The following is a 19,922-nucleotide window of genomic DNA, read 5'->3' as shown; positions in this document are numbered from 1 at the left end:
TCAGGGACCCCCAGACATTTCTTATAAGGGAGTTAAAGAAGTATTTTCTGAGCTCTCCTTACAAAGCAGTCTAAGCAGCCTACACATATTCTAAGTAGTCAGAATGCCTTTTTATAAGATCTACTTTTAGACAATTAATCTCTTTGTATATCTCTGTCCTATTAACGTATTTGGTCAAACCAATGAGAAAAAAAATAAGGGTGAGATGGAACCTCACTTGGAAAAGAATATTGTGAACCATCCACCTTTATTTATTATATTATTGCTATTTCCCAAACCAATCAAACTTTGAATAGAATTTGAGTGGAGAAAATAGAAACGAAACAGTGGTAGAGAAATAGAAGCCTCCAACTTTGTAAGAACATGAGATTAAGTGAGGATGGAAGGCCCCTGTGACGTAATCAGTGCAAACACACCCAGGGAGGACTCCTGGAAGGGGAAGCCAGGAACTGAGAAAGCAGACATCGCTCTACGTCTTCCTCTTCTTCTTCCTCTCCTCCTGCTCTCCTCCCCTTCTCTTCTTTTCATCTTTCTGTTTCTATCCTTCACTTCTCATCCCTCCCTTCCTAAATGATTTAGTCCCCCGAGCATTAGGTGAGGCAGGACAAGGAAGAGACTGGAAAGAGGAGGGAGACAACTCAGATCAGGGGACAGAGTTTGAGAGCTCTGTGGATGCTCATAGAGGGGAGCAGCTAGCACAGGTGCCCGCGGGGCTCGTGGGGCTATCGGAGTAAGAGTGGCCCAATATGCAGCATCTGGGCCCCAAGAGCTAAGGAGAGCACCTGTGTGGGGTGTGTATCACGTCAGACTGGTTACATCCAGGAGAACTGATCAGTAAGGAAGTGTGTCAAGAATGTTAGGAGCCATAGATTTCAATCCAAAGTGACTGTTGAAATCACGGAAAAGGAGAAAACTAGAATAAGTCTGGACTTTGGATTGAAACTGGAGCCACTGATGCAAAATGTGGTTTTTCAATATATATATAGAGATGGATGTATAAATATAGCTGTGTGTGTGCATAAATGCACGTATCCACAGGTACACGTATGATTTTATTAGTCAATTCATGGTTGTGGTAATGACGTACTGGAGGCTGATTGTCTTATAAATAATAGAAATCTATTTCTCACAGTTCTAGAATCCAGAAGTCTGAGCCCAGGGTACCAGCATGGTTGAGTTCTGAGGACAAACTTCCAGGTTTGTCCAGGTTGTGGCCTGCTGATTTTTCACTGTATCTTCATATGGAGGTGAGCTCCAAGAAGCAAGTTCTGTGGTGACTCCTAAAAGGGCACAAGTCCCATTCAGGAAGGTTCCACCCTCATGACCTCATCTAATCCTAATCATCTCCAAAAGCCCCACCTCCTAATACCATCACATCTGGTGATAGGGTTTCAACATGAGTTTTGGGGGGACACAAACATTCAGTTTGTAACAATTATCTAGCTCTAGTCCCCGAGAGATCCTGGGAACGGTAATTTTGAAGTAATATAAAAGCACACCTAATGACCACATCAAAGTTTCCAAACAAATTTCCCCTTAAAAAAAGGGCGGCGAGGGGGCAGAGCTAGTGAGAGGAAAGGTTGATTCTAGGGCTGGGGCAGGGAAAATGCAAGGTAATTTCAGAACATGTTTTGTTTTGTTTTTGTTGTTTTTTTTTTGTTTGTTTGTTTTTGTTTTTGTTTTCTGGAAAGTAGAAAAAGTAGAGACACTTTCAAAGAATAATGAAGTCATACCCAAAGGTCACAGGAGCCAACTTGAAAAGATTCCCAGTGGCCAAATATAGGACAATTGTAGCAACAATGTATGATATCCCAGTGGATAAAATAGAAATCTACACTTATATAAATAAATGAAATGCACTGAAAAGTTGACGAGAAGTAGGATACAAACATGTTCTCAAACTACCTTCCCCGAAATACTCATTAACTCAATACCAACTCAGAGGAAGAAAGAATAACTTCAGAGTAGAGAAGCTTGTCAGACACCACTTTGATCAAGTTCACCAACCTTCATGTCACTGATACAGATCAAAATTATAGAAATGAAAACATTTCTGAGGCATTTCTGTCAAAAATGAGTAACCTGAATCTAATCATGAGGAAACATTAAACAAAATCAAATTGAGGGATGTTCTACAAAATAACAGGCCTATCATCTTCAGAAGCGCCAAGGTCATAGAAGTCAAGGACAGACTGAGGAACTGAGCCACACTGAAGTAGATTAACAAGTCATGAAAACTGAATACAGCCTGCGATCCTGGACTGGATCCCTCGACTATAAAGGATGTTATTGGGACAATTGGTAAAACTTTAATGGAGTCTGACAATTAAATGGTAGTGATGTGTCCATGTTCATTTCCTGATTACGCTGGTCAGATGGGGGTTACCTAGAACAATGCCCTTGCTTGTAGGAAGCACATACTAAAGTATTCAGAGATGATGGGTCTCATATTAGCAACTTACTCTCCAATGGTTCAGGGGAAGAAAATGATTTTTGTACTCTGCTTGACATTTTTTTCAGAATTAAAAAAAAAAATAATAAGTAAATAAGAGGGAATACATGCAGCTAGATCCTACTTTTGTCACTGCCCTCTTCCTTCTTCAAAGGGTATGAGTGCCCAGAACCAGAGAATTGTTTCGCCACCGAGACAAGCTGGCAACACACCAACCACAGTGGTGCATAAAAATATAGGTGCTATCTGGTTTGAGGTGTCATGCCGAGCCTATCCTGAGCTCCTAGCTCAGGGCAAAACTAAGACTACATTGATTACAGAAATAAAGAAAAAAGAAAGCAAAGAGAAATAAAGATAGAAAGAAATATTTGCTTAGCCAGGCATATACGTTCTCTTATCCAATCTTCTCAGCAACCTAGTTTAATGAATACTATTATCACTAGTATGTCTTAAATCATTAAACTGGGGTTCAAATAAGCATTATGGTAAAAGCCACACACAATAAGCTGCTAATTCATCCTGGTTCTGCCTGTTGCTGGACAGGGCTGGTTGATAGGCAGGTAGTACATATTTACAAATGTGAATTTCCCATAAAGATAATGGAAATCTCCTCGCTCTGAGAGAAGAGAAAATTCTACATAAGGAACAGCCGGAGACACCTGCCAAAAGCGTGTTCCCACCTTGATATTTGAAATGATGTGCTTTTACTGTTGATGGGATGGGGGACAACAAACCTGGAAGAGGAACAAAGGAAGAAAAAGCAACAAATTAATACATGCACTTGAAACACACAGGTGCTACCTCCTGGAAAAAGATCTGCAAAATGAAATTTTTAGTGCCAAAAATGAAGACTAAAGGCAGGGTAAAAAATAAATAAATAAATAAGGAGTTTCTTCTTTTTATTCATCCACAGATAAAAAAAAAATCAAGGATTTTATTGATCTTTAATTGGAAAACAGTATGCTTTTGAGAAGAGTGAAGCAAAAGAAAAGACAAAAGGAAACCACAGCTTCTTTCATTTTATCCGCATTAGAATTGATCCATCAACCAGAGAATGCAGGTCATCAGGAGCCCTTAGAACCAAAACATCTTTCATTTCAACAGGATAACCACAGCTCCCATCATCAGTGGGCAGGGCGGCAGAAAGTGTGTGTGAAGATAAAAGTGGGTCTGTGTGCAAAGGTGCTTCAACTTGGCGTCCCTACCACGTTACGGAAAACAGTAGTGTTTACATAATTAATGAATAAATGAATGAATTCAATGCAGGGCTCAGTATGTTTTCCGCTGAATGCATTTCAACCTACTTGGCTTTACTGGTGGGGCAAGGGCCGCAGCATGAAGGCCTTCCTTGTCTGTATTTATAAACACTCAACACACCTGTGTTGGTTTATTTGTTTGTTTGACAGGCAGCGTGGTTCAATTTGAGGAACACGGTAGAAGAGATTCCTAATCGAACCTTTCCAACCGTGTTCAATGAAATGGGCATTATACTTTATGCCCCCGGATGCTTTGTGAAACAGCTTCAGAGCCCTTCAAAACTATAAAGAACTAACTTCTCTTTCAATGGTTTTTCAGCTATTACGACTTTAATTGGTAGCCACCAAAATGGAAATTTTCATAAATTACACAATGCTCTGTTCTAAGTTAAAGAGGGCCAAGGGACTAAGGTTTAGAGAGGTAAGTGAGAAAAATTAGCTACGCAGAAGAGTTTTTTTTTTTTTTTTGCATATTTTAGACAGTTTTGAATTCCAATCGGCCTGGAGTCATTTTGCATCTGTCTTTCTAACAAAGGAGTCTAAAATTTCAGTTTCAGAGAGGAGGTTAAAAATAACACCTTGAATTAAAAAGTATGAATTTGCGACTAGCTAGCAAGTAGATTTGTGCGTTAGAATTTTCTAAACCCAAACCACTGGTGGTCTGTGTGTGTGTGTGTGTGTGTGTGTGTGTGTTTTAATCCCATTTGCCATTGTCCTCAAAAAAGCTGCCACCAGCCAGCGTCACTGTCAGGCTGATCACGTCTTTTTCACCATCATTTTTCAGGAACCTACTTTAATGAAAGTGATATTATATTTCACTGCAAGTTAATAAAGATCCAACAGCCATTAATTTCCCAGCAGTTGTTTTGAATGGTTATGAATTCCGGGTCAGAATGCACAATGCCAGGACAGCATCCTCGCCGAGCCCTTTTGGGCAGAGCACCCCCCGCCGCAGGGAGTACATCAGGGCACCTTATAACTGCTAGGTTCCTCACCGTCACCCTGGTGGCAAGGACGGCCAGAGCCCCCAGGTGTAAATCACTTCTTGGCCCCCTAATATGGAACAAGTGAAAATAAGAATCATGGGCCTGGCAGCCTGATGATGAGCAGCCCAGCTCAACCCAGTGCAGCCCAACAACCAGAAGCTTCCTCCTGGTCGACTCTTTGGACTAATTTTAAAATGAAGTGCTTCAACTCTTTAATCAGAATCACACCACTCTGAGGAGCAACTCTAAAAATTGGGTTTCCATGGTAACAACTGGAGACTGATTCACAAGTCCTCGTATTGCCTACATAACCTATTTAATTACACAGGAACCATTAAACTCTGCGTGTGCGGCTGTGTTAAGGAGATATATATGTATATTCCTACATGGAATTAATCCTGCATGGAATTAATTGCTAGGCCTTATTTTCGTAGCATTTAAAATGACATATGTCTAGAAAAATCTTCAAGTTATGAAAAAAAGACAGCAGAGAATGACATCCCAAATACCTGTTTTGGGATGTCATCCTAATTGACTTACGAACTCTACATAAACTAAAACTTGTCTTATGAAAATTACTTTGAAAGCTTTGTTGTCAGTATTACTGAAAATCTTAAATTATTTACCTGAAATATAAAGACCAATTATCCCTCCTTTCAATTTAACACTAAAAAATAAATAAATAAATACATACATAAATAGGTAAGATGGGCAGGACAGGGGGAGTGATAGCTTATCTGCATCTCTTTTCCTTCGTCTCCAAAGCCTTCATTGATTCTTTCAGCACACTGATACGCATGGATATCCGGGAGTCTCAGGTTCCCAGACAGGGTTGCATGAAAGACAAGCAAAGAGTTCCTGCTACAATTGATGAACATACCAAGTACAATCGCTGGGGGTGAGCCAGGAGGACTTTCTGGAGGGGGTGAAATCTGAGCTGAATTTTGATGGATGAGAAAGAATCGGCCCAGGGAATCAGGAGGGTAGAAGGAGTGAAGACACCTTCAGAAAATAAACAGAACATGCCAAGCAAAGAAGACACTTAAGGGAAGTTCAAGAGGTGTGCTGTGGCTAGAACGCGGGGGGCACCAGCAGGAGCAGGCTGGAGAGATGGGCAGCCATCACTCAGGGTAAGAGGAGACATGAAAGGGTTTTGAGTAGCGTCTCAATTTTGGAAAGGCCATGCTGGTGGCTGTTGAACAACCCACCGAAGGAAGGCTGCAAGTGAGAAGTGGGCCATGTCAAAACTAAGAGAGGTAGGGATGGTGGAGACGGATCTGGAGAAGAATTGGTAGAGTTGCCAGGTTTCAGCGATTGATTTTACCTGGACAGTGGGTGACAGGAGCATCCAAGTTTTGTGTTTGTTGACTTCTTCAAAGAGATATTTGCAATTACTGCCTCCATTTTTTCATTCTACCCCAATTTCTCAACCCACTTAATTCTGGAGTCTACCTCCACCAGTCTACTAAGATAACTCACACTAAAAACATCTGACTTCACTGCTGCTAAGGCCAAAGGAGCCTCACTCGATTGGCAAAATAGCCAAAAATGCGGCATGGGGGTAGGCTCCCCGCATGCAGGCTTCAGAGTGTGTGTATGCTGTCCCTCGCAAGTGACTTTTCAGGATCAGGCCACTTTTGCACTCAGCCTTCTCTCTCGCCTCAGTGAAAGCCCCAGCTTCCAATTTTCCATAACCCTCATCACTGGGCAGCCTCACCAGTCTTGCAGTCCAGCTGGCACTCTGGCCGAGACAACATGCAGGAGACAATTAAGGTCACCCATCCCATAACTGGTGCCACGGAATGCAGAGCCCAGCAGCCAAAGAAGAAATGAACACCAAGATGGTATCTGGAGAAAGACTAATGAGCAATATGTTGTCTGAAAATAAAGACTAGCCATGCATTTAGAGAGGCAGCCCCAGGCCTGAATTATGAAGCAACTTGACATGTTCCGTATCTCCTAAACCCCAAAGCATATGGCTAATGCGGCAAGCAGGGACTTTCCGTTCTGAGTGATCTAATCCACTTTCTATTTCGTATCTCCTGGATCAAGAAGAGTCCTTCACCGAACATAATTCTTGTAGGTAGGTAAGTGCTGATTTAATGAATTACTGAAATTATTTTCTTTTCAAAATCAACATTCAGGGGAAATGTCTACAAACTTACTGCAAATTCACTGTGTGTTGAAAGTTCCCTGATTTTTTGTTTGATGCCTGCATTGTTTCTAGCAATAACACTCAACCCTTGACAACTGGAGAGCCACTTACCCGGTCAGCATAGCTGCAGAAAAGTGACATAATAATGCTGTCTAAATAAACTTTCACTGATATGCTGAAATCATGGTAATGAGGTTTCCAAAGGAAGAGATTACAACTGACTCTTATGGACTTTGCAAGTTAGGTGATTGTCTCCTACATTTCACATATCATGTTCAGCTACAGAACATAAGTAGCCAGTAGCAATAAGAAATTTAACACTATTTTTTAATAATAGGCTAACAGATTGCTCTCTCTCCTATTCCAGATGTGTCATATTTTCACACGAATCTCTGCATGCAAAGATTTTACAGTTATGGCTCCAAGTTATTGGCACATCCTGTTCAATTTAAGGCCTGGCGATACGATGGGAATAAAGTCTTCTTAATTCTCTTTCTAATCACCTAGCCCAGGAGAAAGAGAGTTATAGGATGACATCCATTGCTGTCACATAAGATTAATATAGCCACATGTAAATTAGATTCAGGACATAGATCTCTGAAAAAAAATCTCCCCGGTGGTCAGATAACTGGACATTACATAAAATAGGTTACAGGGAAGATATATGAAAACAAGTCATTGTGACAGATCTTACTGGAAGACTAAGACTGTAAAAAAAAAAGGCATAAAAATGTCATACAGGCATTCTTTGTTTTATTGTGCTTCACAAATAGTGCATTTTGTTCAAATTGAAGGTTCTCGGTGACTCAGTATCAAACAAGCTATCAGCTCCATTTTTCCTTTTTTTTTTTTTTTCAGCTCCATTTTTCCAATAGCATTTGCTCACTTCGTGTCTCTTTGCCACATTTTGGTTAATTCTTGTAATATTTCAAACGTTTTCACTTTTTTTATTTCTTACAGAGCTCTGGAATTAGTCACCTCTGATGTGACTATGCAGTTGTCTTGCAGCAACTGAATGGTTGCTGAATGGTGCCCATATAAGACAGAGAACTTTCCTGGTGCATGTTCTATGTGTCCTGACTGTTCCATTGACTGGTAGTTTCCCCTGAAAGAAAGAAAGTCTCCCTCTCCCACTCTCAGAATGAAAGTCATCTCTCATTCTCCTTGGGAAGAGGAAGGAGAAGACAAGGTGATCAGAAGTTGGCTAACGAAGAGGCTATAGGACCTCTAAGTGGAAAGGAGAACCACCGCAGTAATGCTGAAAGATGGACAAAAGATATGTTTAGGATGCTTTACCATGGAAAATGACCTTTTCTACCATAAGACACAAATAATGAGCCTGTTCCCTTCGACCTGTTAATGTTTAAAGAGGAATATATCATGTTAGTAGGAATGTAACTATTCACAAGAAAAATTCCAGCTGGCTAGCCCCATGTCAAAGTATCTTTAAGTTTTGGCATGCAGCCCCAAACTCCATAGAGTGGAATAGTTAGGCAACAAATTGAAAACAATTCATGGTGATACAGGCCAGCAATGAAAGGTTGCTAATAATTGAAAGCCAGCTTCATTGTAAAAAGAGTAATGTGCTTTTCTGATGTGATTAAGAGGAACGAGCACTTAATGAACTTCTATGATGTTTTTTCACATGGCGTTCTAGTTCTTGATAGAAGGTGTTCTAGTTCCTGAAAGGGTGGAAGCATAACTGAGACAGAATTTGAGGTCAGGCTTTAGTTCATTTAAATTTCAATACCTGGAGTAAGAATTTTTTCGTTTAAATATATCATCACAGACCAAACAGTGGGAATTCTGAAGAGGTACCACTAGAGATGATGTTTGTAAGACGGAAGAAAACACTAAATATATTAAATGCTGGCCTGATAAAGTTGGAATTTTGCTTTCCCAACAAAACAGTTGAGGTGAGAAACATCGAATACTCCTTGTCAAGATGGATCTGTAAATTCAAACTTTGGTTTAATTTTCTTTGTTGTTGTCATAGTGATGATGGATATAAAATAGGAATTCCAGACTCAAAACCTCTCCAATGTCCAGAATAGAACAAAAACCTAAAATAATGAGCAAAACAGAAGGCAGAGACCAATTTGGCTTCTCACCGAGGAGTAGGCTGTTGGGGCCAGGCATTTGGTTTTCCTGGACAGAAAAAGTTGAAGGTGTTCTGAGTGGGTGGGAGTTTGAAGTCTAGAAAACCCGAGCCAAAATCTGCTTGAAGCCAGGACCTCAAGAGTTACTGGAAATAGTTTCCTGTTGTTAGTAGAAAGATACTGACTTGAAAAAATGCAAAAAGCATAAATTCAGGAGGTGAACTCAGTTACTTATTTGTTTGATACCAGGATCATCATGATCCCATTATCCATGACAGTAGAGGATCACAGATGCACTTATAGGACCTGATTCTGGACCTGCAGCCTGTGGGGCGGGAGGGACTCAATTACAAACTCAAAGCCAGAGAAGTGTCAGCAGAGGACAAGAATGAGCAAGAGAAATAAAAATAGAGGAAAAGTCAAAAGCAAACACTGTCAAAATAAGACTTGGAAACAAATATTCCAAAATGTCTAATGCCAACTTTAAAAAAAAATCAATAAGCAGCTCACAAAATTACTTTTATGAAAATCTGAAAAATACCATAAAATTAATATGTATTAGATATTTAAAGAGAAAATGAAACTAAAATTCCATTAAAGTAGAACTGGAATTTTTAAGAAAAAGCAGAGGTGAAAACAAGAACAAATGGATGTCAATCTTGGAAATAGAAAACATAGTCATTAAAGTCTTGCAATAGATGAGACCAAGTCTGGATGAGTGCTTCTGAAACTATTTTTGGTAAAGAACCATTCTTCTCCAATCTGATACTTTCATAAAGTAAAACAAAAATGAAAGTTAAATAGATACAAACCCAAAGATATGTCAATCCAAGCACAATTTTTATGATATTCAATAGTCATAAAATTAAATTTTGGTAAATCAGAACAGACACAAAGTAGGAAAAAAGAAAATCATTTCAAAAATTTTACGTCCACTCTTTAAGGGCATATCTTGGCAATTAAAACACAGAACCACTATTACACTAGTAACTATTTGAAATTCTGGAAAATCCTTAGTGAAATAGTGATTTCTCCTTCCTAAACACTTTCATATCATGTATATCAATAAGCATTTGAAGTTCTGGATGAGACAAGTGGGCTTGCTTCTTGCATCACAACTTATCAAGTCTGGAATAGAGTGACAAAAATATTTCTCACAGGGGGTAAGGCAACTTCTAAAATATTTCATGTGTTTTGTTTTAATAGCATTAGTATTAGAAAAATTAAATTCACAAGAGGCTTCACATCATTTTCTTTAGCTTTCATCCAAAATCAAGCAAATGACTGAATTTTCAAAGGTCCTCTTCAATTCTTTGTCACTTTCCAGGTCGAACAATTTATAATGCAGAGTTATAATTAGTTTTAAATTAAACTCTGATGAAAGAAATGGATCTAGAGCCATGATTTTATTTCTATATGTGATTTCTTATAAGAAAAATAAAATCAAAATCTACATATAACCCCAGTCTGATCATGGAAAAACATTAGATAAACTCAAATTGGGGGACATTGTACAAAATACCTGCCTTAACCAATATTTTTCAAAATTATCAGGGACAGGAAGAAGGAAGGAAGGAAGGAAGGAAGGAAGGAAGGAAGGAAGGAAGGAAGGAAGGAAGGAAACATGAAAGAAAGGAAAAAAATAATTCAGGTTAAGACTGAGACTGTCACCAACTAGAGGAGACTAAAGAGACCTGACAGCTAAATGCAACATGGTGGATTACATCCTGGAACAGAAAAGAGACAAAAGCTGACAAAATCTGAATGAAGTCTGAAATTTAAGTTTAAAAAATATACCAAGTCCACAGATGTTTGGTGATGACTTTTTATAGATGTGTGATAGCAAGAAATAACTTATCTGTTTGATAAATGATATTAAATTATGATATTTATAATATAAATTATATAATACTTGAATTTATATGTTATATAGTATATGTTATATTATAATAGAAATTATTATAAATTATGAATGTGTAATCTATAAAACTCGTTTTTGCCTTCTATCTTATCTGCAAACATATGTATGTTCCTTCCTCTGCATGAAGTTATTGAGATAATTAAAAATAGTAGATTATTAGGCAATTAAGTGGGATTGACTGTCCAATTGATATGTTTAAAACAATTAAGACCAAATAGATTTCTAATGTTTTGGAAACACCAAGAGTTCATGCCACAGTCTAACATTGTTAATAGGACACTTACCCTTGAAAACAGTCATCATTACCAAGCACAATGGTTATTTATGACTGGCTCTTATATTGTCACACGATAAAAAGAACAATTTTATTTTTTTTAATTTTTTAAAGATTAATTTATTTATTTTAGGGCAGCGGGGAAGAGGGGCAGAGGGAGAGGGAGAGAGAGAATCCCAAGCAGACTCCACACTGAGCACGGAGCCCGATGCAGGACTCGATCTCATCATGATCTGAGCCAAAATCAAGAGTTGGATGCTTAACAGACTGAACCATCCAAGTGCCCCAAAAGAATTTTAGTTAGCACATTAGCGTTTACTGAAATCATAATTGTATGGCATTAAGCTCATAACTTCCTGATTTTCCCCCTCATAACCATTGAGTCTAGCATGCCATATCAGTAATTCACAACAGTTATTTTTAAAAGCATGTATGGTTGAGAATTTAAGTATACAAATTTCAGTAAGTTGCTTGATAAAGGTCAAATCATATTGGTCATGAAAAAAGCATTTAAAATTGAATTTAAACCTATAAACCTATGAAATCATGTTAATTATATTAAAAGCAGTCCAAATAGAACATATTTACCTTTAAGTATATATATTTTTTAATTAAGAAAGATTTAAAAACTATTTCAATATTTAAGTTAAGCAGCTAGCAAAAGAACAGTAGAGGTATCACAGAAACAAAAATAAAAACAAAAACTAATAACAATTGATTCAATAAATTTGGTATTATCTTTAAAAAACTAATAGAAACAAATATAAATACTGATCAAGGAAAAAGTGACTTAAAGGGTAAATGAAAGGAAAACATGTTTTTTTAAACTTTTAAAGAACAAAAAATTTGTGTATAAATTTGAAAATAGGGCAAAATAATTACCTTTAAAAATATAAATTATGAAATCTGCTCAAGAAGGATTAGAAACTTAAACTAATAACCATTGAATCAATTGAATTGATAAAAATCTTACCCCCAATGACCTCATTCTCCCCCCCAAAACCTCCAGCCTCTCCCTATTTCTACACATTTCTTTTGTCGACCAGCAAAGAAAATATAATACTTCCCAGCACAACACATTGTTTCAAAGAATATTAAAAATGGGTGAAGTGCCTCATTTTATAAGACTAGAATAACTTGGAAGTTAGAATCAGAGAAAGTATAAGATAAAAAGCATATAAACCAATCTCACTTGTGAACAGATGTAAAAATGTTATACAAAACTCAAATATAAAATGTATAAAGAGGAAGATGAATCATGAGTAACTTGCTTGTAACTCAGGAGCTCAGGGCACAAAATCAGAAAATTTATTAACATAGTATACAGCATTCTGGTGGCAAAACAAAAAATCCATGGGATCATCTCAGAAGACGTTGCTAAGTGTACGATACCGCACAACACTCATTCATGCAGAAAACTTAGCAGACTGGGACTGGAGATAGCTGTGGGCAGATAAAAATCACCTATGAAAAACTTACATCTAAAGTAAAAGTTAATGATGAAATTCTAGAAGCATTCCTTTTAAAATGAGAAAATAAACAATGCTTCTCTTCAACATTATACTGGAAATGTTAACTATTACAAGAGGACAATAAAGAAATTAAAAGTATAAGACGTGGTAAATGAAATTAGGCCAAAAAAACCCACAAAACTTTTACCTTGAAGGTGATATGATTTCACAGAGAAGATATAAAACAACTATGGACAAATTGTTAGAACTGACAAAGCTCAATGTACAGTTATATATCAGCAACAAATCTTTCGAAACAGCCAAGGAAAATAAAACTCCATTTAAAATAGCTGCAGAAATCTTAATCATAAGTAGAAATTGATTTAACATAAAATGTGAAAGTTCTTCATGGAAAAATTGCAAGACCTTTGAAAGGTTATAAAATAAACTGCAAATTAGCAGAAATATATCTTATGTTACAATTATATAAAGATGTCATTTATTTCTGAATTACAAATTGAAAACAATTTCTACAAAAATCCAGTGTTTCTTAGAACTTGCTATACGAACTTCAAAATTGAAATAGAAGGCTAAATATAGAGTTTCATTCTGATGAAGAATTATCAGGGAGGGAGATTGTTAATTATTAATATTAATTCTTGCAATTAATATTAATAATTATTAATTAATTATTAATAGTAATTAATTCTTACAATTCTATCTTGTAAGATAGAATAATATGCAAATGGAATGGAATACTGTGATGGAGTCAGAGATGTTCTGTGCAATCCACCTTCTTCCAGAAAGGACTTGTCCACACTGCCTCTAATGCTGTGTACAGACATCATCCAGGGTCAGTTGCTTCAGGATTTACCTCAGCAGAGGCCTGCCTTCCCAAGTGGCCCACTTCCAAAGACTGATCATGCAGGATATAAAAGCCAGAGCTTTTCAGCCATGGGACAATTTTTCGGGCTTTGGATATCCAGAGCTCCCTGCAGGGTTGGCTGAGTCTTTCCTGGCCCTGTATCGCAGGTTGACTTCCCATCTGCTTAATCCTACTTTCTCCTCCTCCTTCCCCAGGTGCCAATCTCTAATAAATATCCTACACACCAAACTCCATCTCAGCACTGCTTCTGGACCTCCCAACCGGTTACACAGGGAGCCAGGAGCAGCCCACATATATAGGAATCCTGAAAAATGACAAGGATCACGTTGCAAATCAGTGGAGAAATATATTTTGTGCAGTGTGCATCGTGCTGGGATGATCAACTACACGGGAGAAACTAATTATGTCTCACATTGTACACACTGCACAAAGCAATCTATTGCTTCATGAACGAAGTTTGAAAAGCAAAAACTTAAAATTTTAGAAGACTGTACAGAATGTTAAGATTTTGGATACAACTTGTATATGACAAAAGGCGCTTTAAATAAGATTGACAGAGAAACCGCAAGCTGAGACAATATATTCAATGCACTTGTAAGTGAGAAAGCTCAGTACCTGAAATTTATAAATAACTTCCACGAATCATTAGGTAAAGGCAATCAAATAAACACAGGAGTAAAGGCTGTGAATAGTCAATTCACAGGCGAAGAAACTCAAATTGCCAATACTGTGTAGAAAGATGTTCAAATTCATGAGCAATCAGGGAGGAAGCAGATTAAAACAAAAGAAGATACCATTTCACTCCTGCTAGTTTGGTAAGAATTTGCTAGATCTTTAAATTTGATAGCATCTAATGATGGAGCAATTGGATTTCACATACGCTGCTGGTGGGATCATCTCTATTGACTTTGGAGAGTGATTTACCGATAATTCCCCATTAAAGTACATACTCTAGTGATACTCTCCTGCATTTTCACAAAGAAATCCATACTAACCTATTCATTTAGCACTCTTTAGAAAGAAAAAAAAGAGAAAGAAACATTAAAAACCACCCACAGTTGACCCTCAAACAACAGGGGTTTTAACTGTGGGGTTCACATACAGGTAGATTTATATATATATATAATATATATAAGTTTATATTATATATATATAAATCTTGTATATAAAGAAGAGAAAATACATGTACAGTACTATACTGTGTATATATACTGTATTTATATATATTTATATATTATACATATACAGTATAGTACTGTACATGTATTTTCTCTTCTTTGTCATTTTTAATAACATTTTCTTTTCTTTAACTTACTATTGTAAGAATACAGTATATTAACCCATATAACATAAAAAATTTGTATTAATTGACTATATTATCAATATGCCTTTCAGGCAACAGTAGGCTATTAGAAATTAAGCTTTTGGGGAGTCAAAAGTTATGCTGGGAGTAGGGTGTCAATACCCCCACCCTCGTGTTGGTCAAGGTTTACATGGCAATAAATTGGAAACGGATAACCATATTTGGTATGGTCACAAAGGAATATTGCACAGTAATGACTCTTCATGAAGTATAATCACTTATATTATCAAGAAAAAGATCACAAAAATAATGTGGAAGGAAAAGTTGCATAAATATCTGTACAACATAGTACTATTCATTTAAAGTTTTAAAATAATCCTAGCAATAATATATACTACTAATCTGCTAATGGGTGTCCATATAAGTAGAAATAGTACAAAGACATAATGTAGGTAACAAGCACCAAGGTCAAACTGTAGGTTACTTTTGAGGAGGAAGAGGACTGAGTAGGATCAGAGAGAGGTATAGGGTGGCTTCATCTGTATGAAAATGACTTATTGTTATTCTTTCAAAATCTAAAGCTGATGCCATTTTTTAATACTAAGTGTAATGCTGGAATATACCTTTTAATCTGAAGCTTATTTTTAAAAAAATTTTAAGAACCTAGGTTGGGAGTTAAATGAGTATCAAGTTATTCTCCAGAATTGTTTCTGTTTAACAAAAAAATTAAGAAAATAAGTTTAGTACTTAAAGCTAACTTAAAATTGACTAAAGCATTCCTAACAGTCCTTAGGTGAGTCTATGCTGGGTCACGTATTATCTTTAATTTTCAACCGTCCATGACATGACTACAATCCTATGTACTACTGGTTCACTCCAATGATAGTTTAAATCATCTTTACCTACTAAAAATGTTCTATATTGAAGCTGAGTCTTATTTGTATCCCAAACAGTATTTTATGTTTTCAAACTGGAGACTTTTGACTTTAATGATCTTGGTTAGTCGAACTTATTAGGTCAATGAATCAACAAACACTTAAAAAAATAAATGTTAGGAACGAGCATACTGGCTGCCGGCATGCAACTCAGAATAAAATTTTACTTTTTTACTTATTGTTGATGTGGATTCAGTCTTCATTTTAATTCCAAACACTTATCATTCTTGAAGTGAATGATATCTACCAATTATCTGGCACTAAAACAGAGCAAGATATGATATTGGGTATGTTTACAATTCTCTAATTAATTTTTTAAGTACACTCAATATTACAAATGCTTTTTCACTTCTTGATAAATTACTCAATGAAAAAGAACCCTTAGGACATATTCTTGGATAAATTACATTTTGGGTTTAGAATAAAATATTTCTGCTACTCTGGTGACATTCTATAAATATATTGCAAACATTAACTCAAGCAATTCTTTTACTTTATTCTGAACTATATCGTTCCTCTTCTCATTACAAAAAGAAAAAAAAGAAGAATAAAAAAATAGAGTACAAGAAAAAAAGGTCTTCATAATTATACTATTTCAATAAATCAAACTGCTGTTAATAGCTTCTACTCTAGCACTTGAGCATAATTACATATAGCATGTTGCACATATAATCAGAAACAGGTCCATCAGGCACTATTGCTTGCAGCAATTTACCAGCTTGGCAGCCCAACCTAGTCTCCCAATATTTAACTTCAATTTCCTGTTTGCTTCTACTTAATCCAAGGTTTCTATGGGCCCAAGACTCATCGTGTTTACCTAAATCCATGTTTTCTTCTCTTCCATGAGCTAACTTGCATCTAGCCAGAGCCTGGTGACTCCTTGCCAGCAGATGGGGGTGAGAGTGCCAAGCCAACACAGTAAAAGCACAATTGTACTTTCTCCACGTGCATTCTCTCATCTCCTGTGTGGACTCAATGAGGATTCAGGGAAGGACTCTGAGCAGTTAACCCACAGGAGTTCATTCCCAGCCTTTTTTATTCTATTAGGTCTTCAGTTGATTGGATGAGACCCACCCACATTAGGGAGGGAAATCTGCTTTACTCAGTCTACTGATTCAAATGTCCATGTCATCTAAACACCCTCACAGACACACCCAGGATAATATTTGACCAAAGGTCTGTGCATTCTGAGGCCCAGTCAGGTTGACACATAGAATTAACCATCACAGTCTTTTTGAAGAAATGCAATCTGCCATAATGCATATAACCACACTACCAATAAAAGACAGTAGAGGTCAAATGTCAATATCCAATCTCTCCTCGGTATGAAAATGATGATAAAATTTGCTAGAAATGTCTGAGAAATATATCCTTTGTTTATTCCTCCCTAACTTCTCATCATTCATCCTACTTCTGTGGTTGTATGTGATCCCCTTTCCTGTGCTAGTTGATCTTGGCTTCTTCATAACAGCACTTTCATGCCTCCTGCTGAAAATTCTCAGTAAACAGTGTTCAGATTTTCAGCATAAAGTCCTCATCAACTATCCTTCTACAACCTTCACAAGCCCTACTCTTTATTTGCATTGCACAAATCTTTGCAATCCTAGAGCTTAAGGGAAGCTTGTTGCTGTTACTGAGTTCCCAAAAATGCCCAGAGCAGCCCCCACTTGCCAGCAACTGCTGTTCTCCCTTGTATAATGTCTAAGTAAATGGGTTTGGAATCACACAGTGCTGGCTTCAAACACTGGCTCTGCCACTAACAATTTGCATCACTTTGGGAAATAAAATTAATCATTCTGGTGTTCAGTTGTCCCACCTAAAAAATGGAATAGTTAAGACCTTATGAATGAAATAAGATAATAAATATTAAATATTGAGCCTAACGATTGACAGTGATTGACAGAGCAGAATCTCAAGTACTGTCAGATATTATTATTTTTGATGGTTGTTGTTGTTACTTATGTCTTTGCCACATCAGTTCTGGAAGAGTATTTATATAGGCCACTTTAACTTTGGCAAGATGAGAATGGTTTCTAGCCAAGGGACTCACTAAATAAGCCCTCAGCATGCTTGAGTCTGTGAGACACTCTGGCAGGACTAACATAAGGTACGCAACTCCCTGGCCTATGAGACCGGCCAAAGGTGTACTCTTTAACTGTTATTTGTTATGTGTTAGGAAGAAGACAGAGAGATAACATTAATCAAAGCTGAATATGTCCCTGGCACATTAGGAGGAACTTCAGACTTTAGCTTAACCCATCTGAGCCTCAGTTTCCCTACCTCTGAAATGGGGACAAGAAGAGCATAAACCTCATAGTGCTGCTGTAACAAGTAAATGATATAATGGATTAAAAATACAGTACCTCAGTAAATGATTACTATAGATCATGAGATATCATGAAGGTAGAAGTGTGTGTATCATTACGTTTTGGGAAAATTACAGATAAGTGAAAGTTCACTTGTCAAGTTTGAGTGAGCCTGAGGAACTAATCAGAAAAGTTGGTAATTTGTACAAGGCCACACTGCCTCTAAGACAAAGAGCTTTGACTCAAATCTAAATCTAATATGCTGCGTCCTCCTATGCATTCATATAAGATAATTATTCATAATTTTTAATTGGTAGCTGTATTAGTCAGTGGACACCAGCAATTAAAAACTTTCAGTCTCAGGACTCTTTAAAATTCTTAAAAATTACTGAGCATGAAGTGCTCAGATCTTAGTTTCTAATACTGTTCTCCAGTAAAAGGATCCTAGAACCAGCCATTTCTCAAGGATAGAGCAAGAAATACACAAGATGATCCTGGAGTGTCTTATAACACCAGAGAGTAAGGGAATGATAAACAAAGAAACAAACAAGCCTACAGTGGTAGAAATATTTCCTACGTGCATAGGAGCCAACTGAAAGATTGGTCAATGACCAAAGTTGGAGCAATTTTAGCAACAAAAATAAAGTCGGAAGAAATTATAACACAGCAAATAAAATAAACATTCATGATTAGCACTGATATAAACAAAGAAACAAATAAATAGAAAAGAGACAAATTTGCCATGCAGAAGAATTCCAAATAATTTTTACAGATACTCTGTCTTCAATGAAGAGGAGCCCCTAAGTGTGAGCTACATGTAGATTTTCTTCTAAAGAGTACAGTGCAGAAAGGAAGGGAGGAGAGGATAACGTTACACAGGAGGAACCTGACAAATAGTACCTTAGCCAGGTGACCACGATCAACATCAAGGGAGATAAATCATATTGATACCAGGTACCTTGATATGATACAATGAACATGACACTTCATCTCTGTGTTCTTTGTCCCCAGAACATGTAACTTCAGTCTAACCATGAGAAAAACACAAGGCAAAGTCTGCTAGAGGAGTATCCTACAAAATACATCACCAGTACTCTTCAAAACTGTCATGGCCACCAAAACCCAGGAAAGTCCAGGAAAATGTCGCAACCAGGAGATACCTAATGAGACGTGAAAACAAAACATAATGTATCCTGGATGGGATCCTAGGACAAAAAAAAAAAAAAAAAAGGCAAATACATCAGGTAAAAAACTAGGAAAATCTGAATAAAGTATGAATTGCACAAAACAATAATATATCAATATTGGTTCATTAATTGTGACAAATGTCTCCTACTACATTAAGATTTTTTATATACATATAATTTTATTTATTCATGAGAGACACAGAGAGAGAGGCAGAGACACAGGCAGAGAGAGAAGTAGGTTCCATACAGGGAGCCCGATGTGGGACTTGATCCCGGGACTCCAGGATCACTCCCTGGGCTGAAGGCAGAAGCTCAACTTTTGAGCCACCCAGGGATCCCCGTTAAGATGTTAATAAGGGAAACTGGTGCAGAATACATGGGAACTCTTGCTATTATATTCCCAATTTTTCCTGTAAATCATAAACTGTTGTAAAAAATTATCAACTGAAAAAAGATCTAAAGCAAATATGAAAGACATTTATTAGAACTGAGCTGTTGGCAAAGCCTCTTTGTTGTATTATTTCTGTACTTGTAAATGTATTTGAAATATTTTCTAATACATACATTTTTAGAGAATATTTTTATAAGAAATTCCCAAAAGGAAGCCAATTCACTAAAAGTCAGTTGACTGAAAGAAAACAGAACTCTTAGACTCACAAATACTAGCAATAAGAGTTATTAGAAATTTCTGGATGTTATTTTTAAAACAAG

General features: G+C 36.9%; 1 long non-coding RNA gene across 1 annotated transcript; it reads left to right on the top strand.

The window, feature by feature from the left end:
- The first annotated feature begins 1,142 nt into the window (after positions 1 to 1,142).
- Positions 1,143 to 19,295, top strand: LOC112658532 (uncharacterized). Its single transcript, XR_003135760.2, has 2 exons — positions 1,143 to 1,247; positions 19,036 to 19,295. It is a non-coding gene; the product is annotated as an uncharacterized LOC112658532 (long non-coding RNA).
- Positions 19,296 to 19,922: the final 627 nt, after the last annotated feature.

This window comes from Canis lupus, chromosome 12, assembly GCF_003254725.2.
Source record: "Canis lupus dingo isolate Sandy chromosome 12, ASM325472v2, whole genome shotgun sequence".
In the NCBI taxonomy this organism is placed as follows: domain Eukaryota; kingdom Metazoa; phylum Chordata; class Mammalia; order Carnivora; family Canidae; genus Canis; species Canis lupus.
The sequence above is the reverse complement of the archived record's forward strand: the minus strand, read 5'-3'. Positions and strand labels throughout refer to the sequence as shown.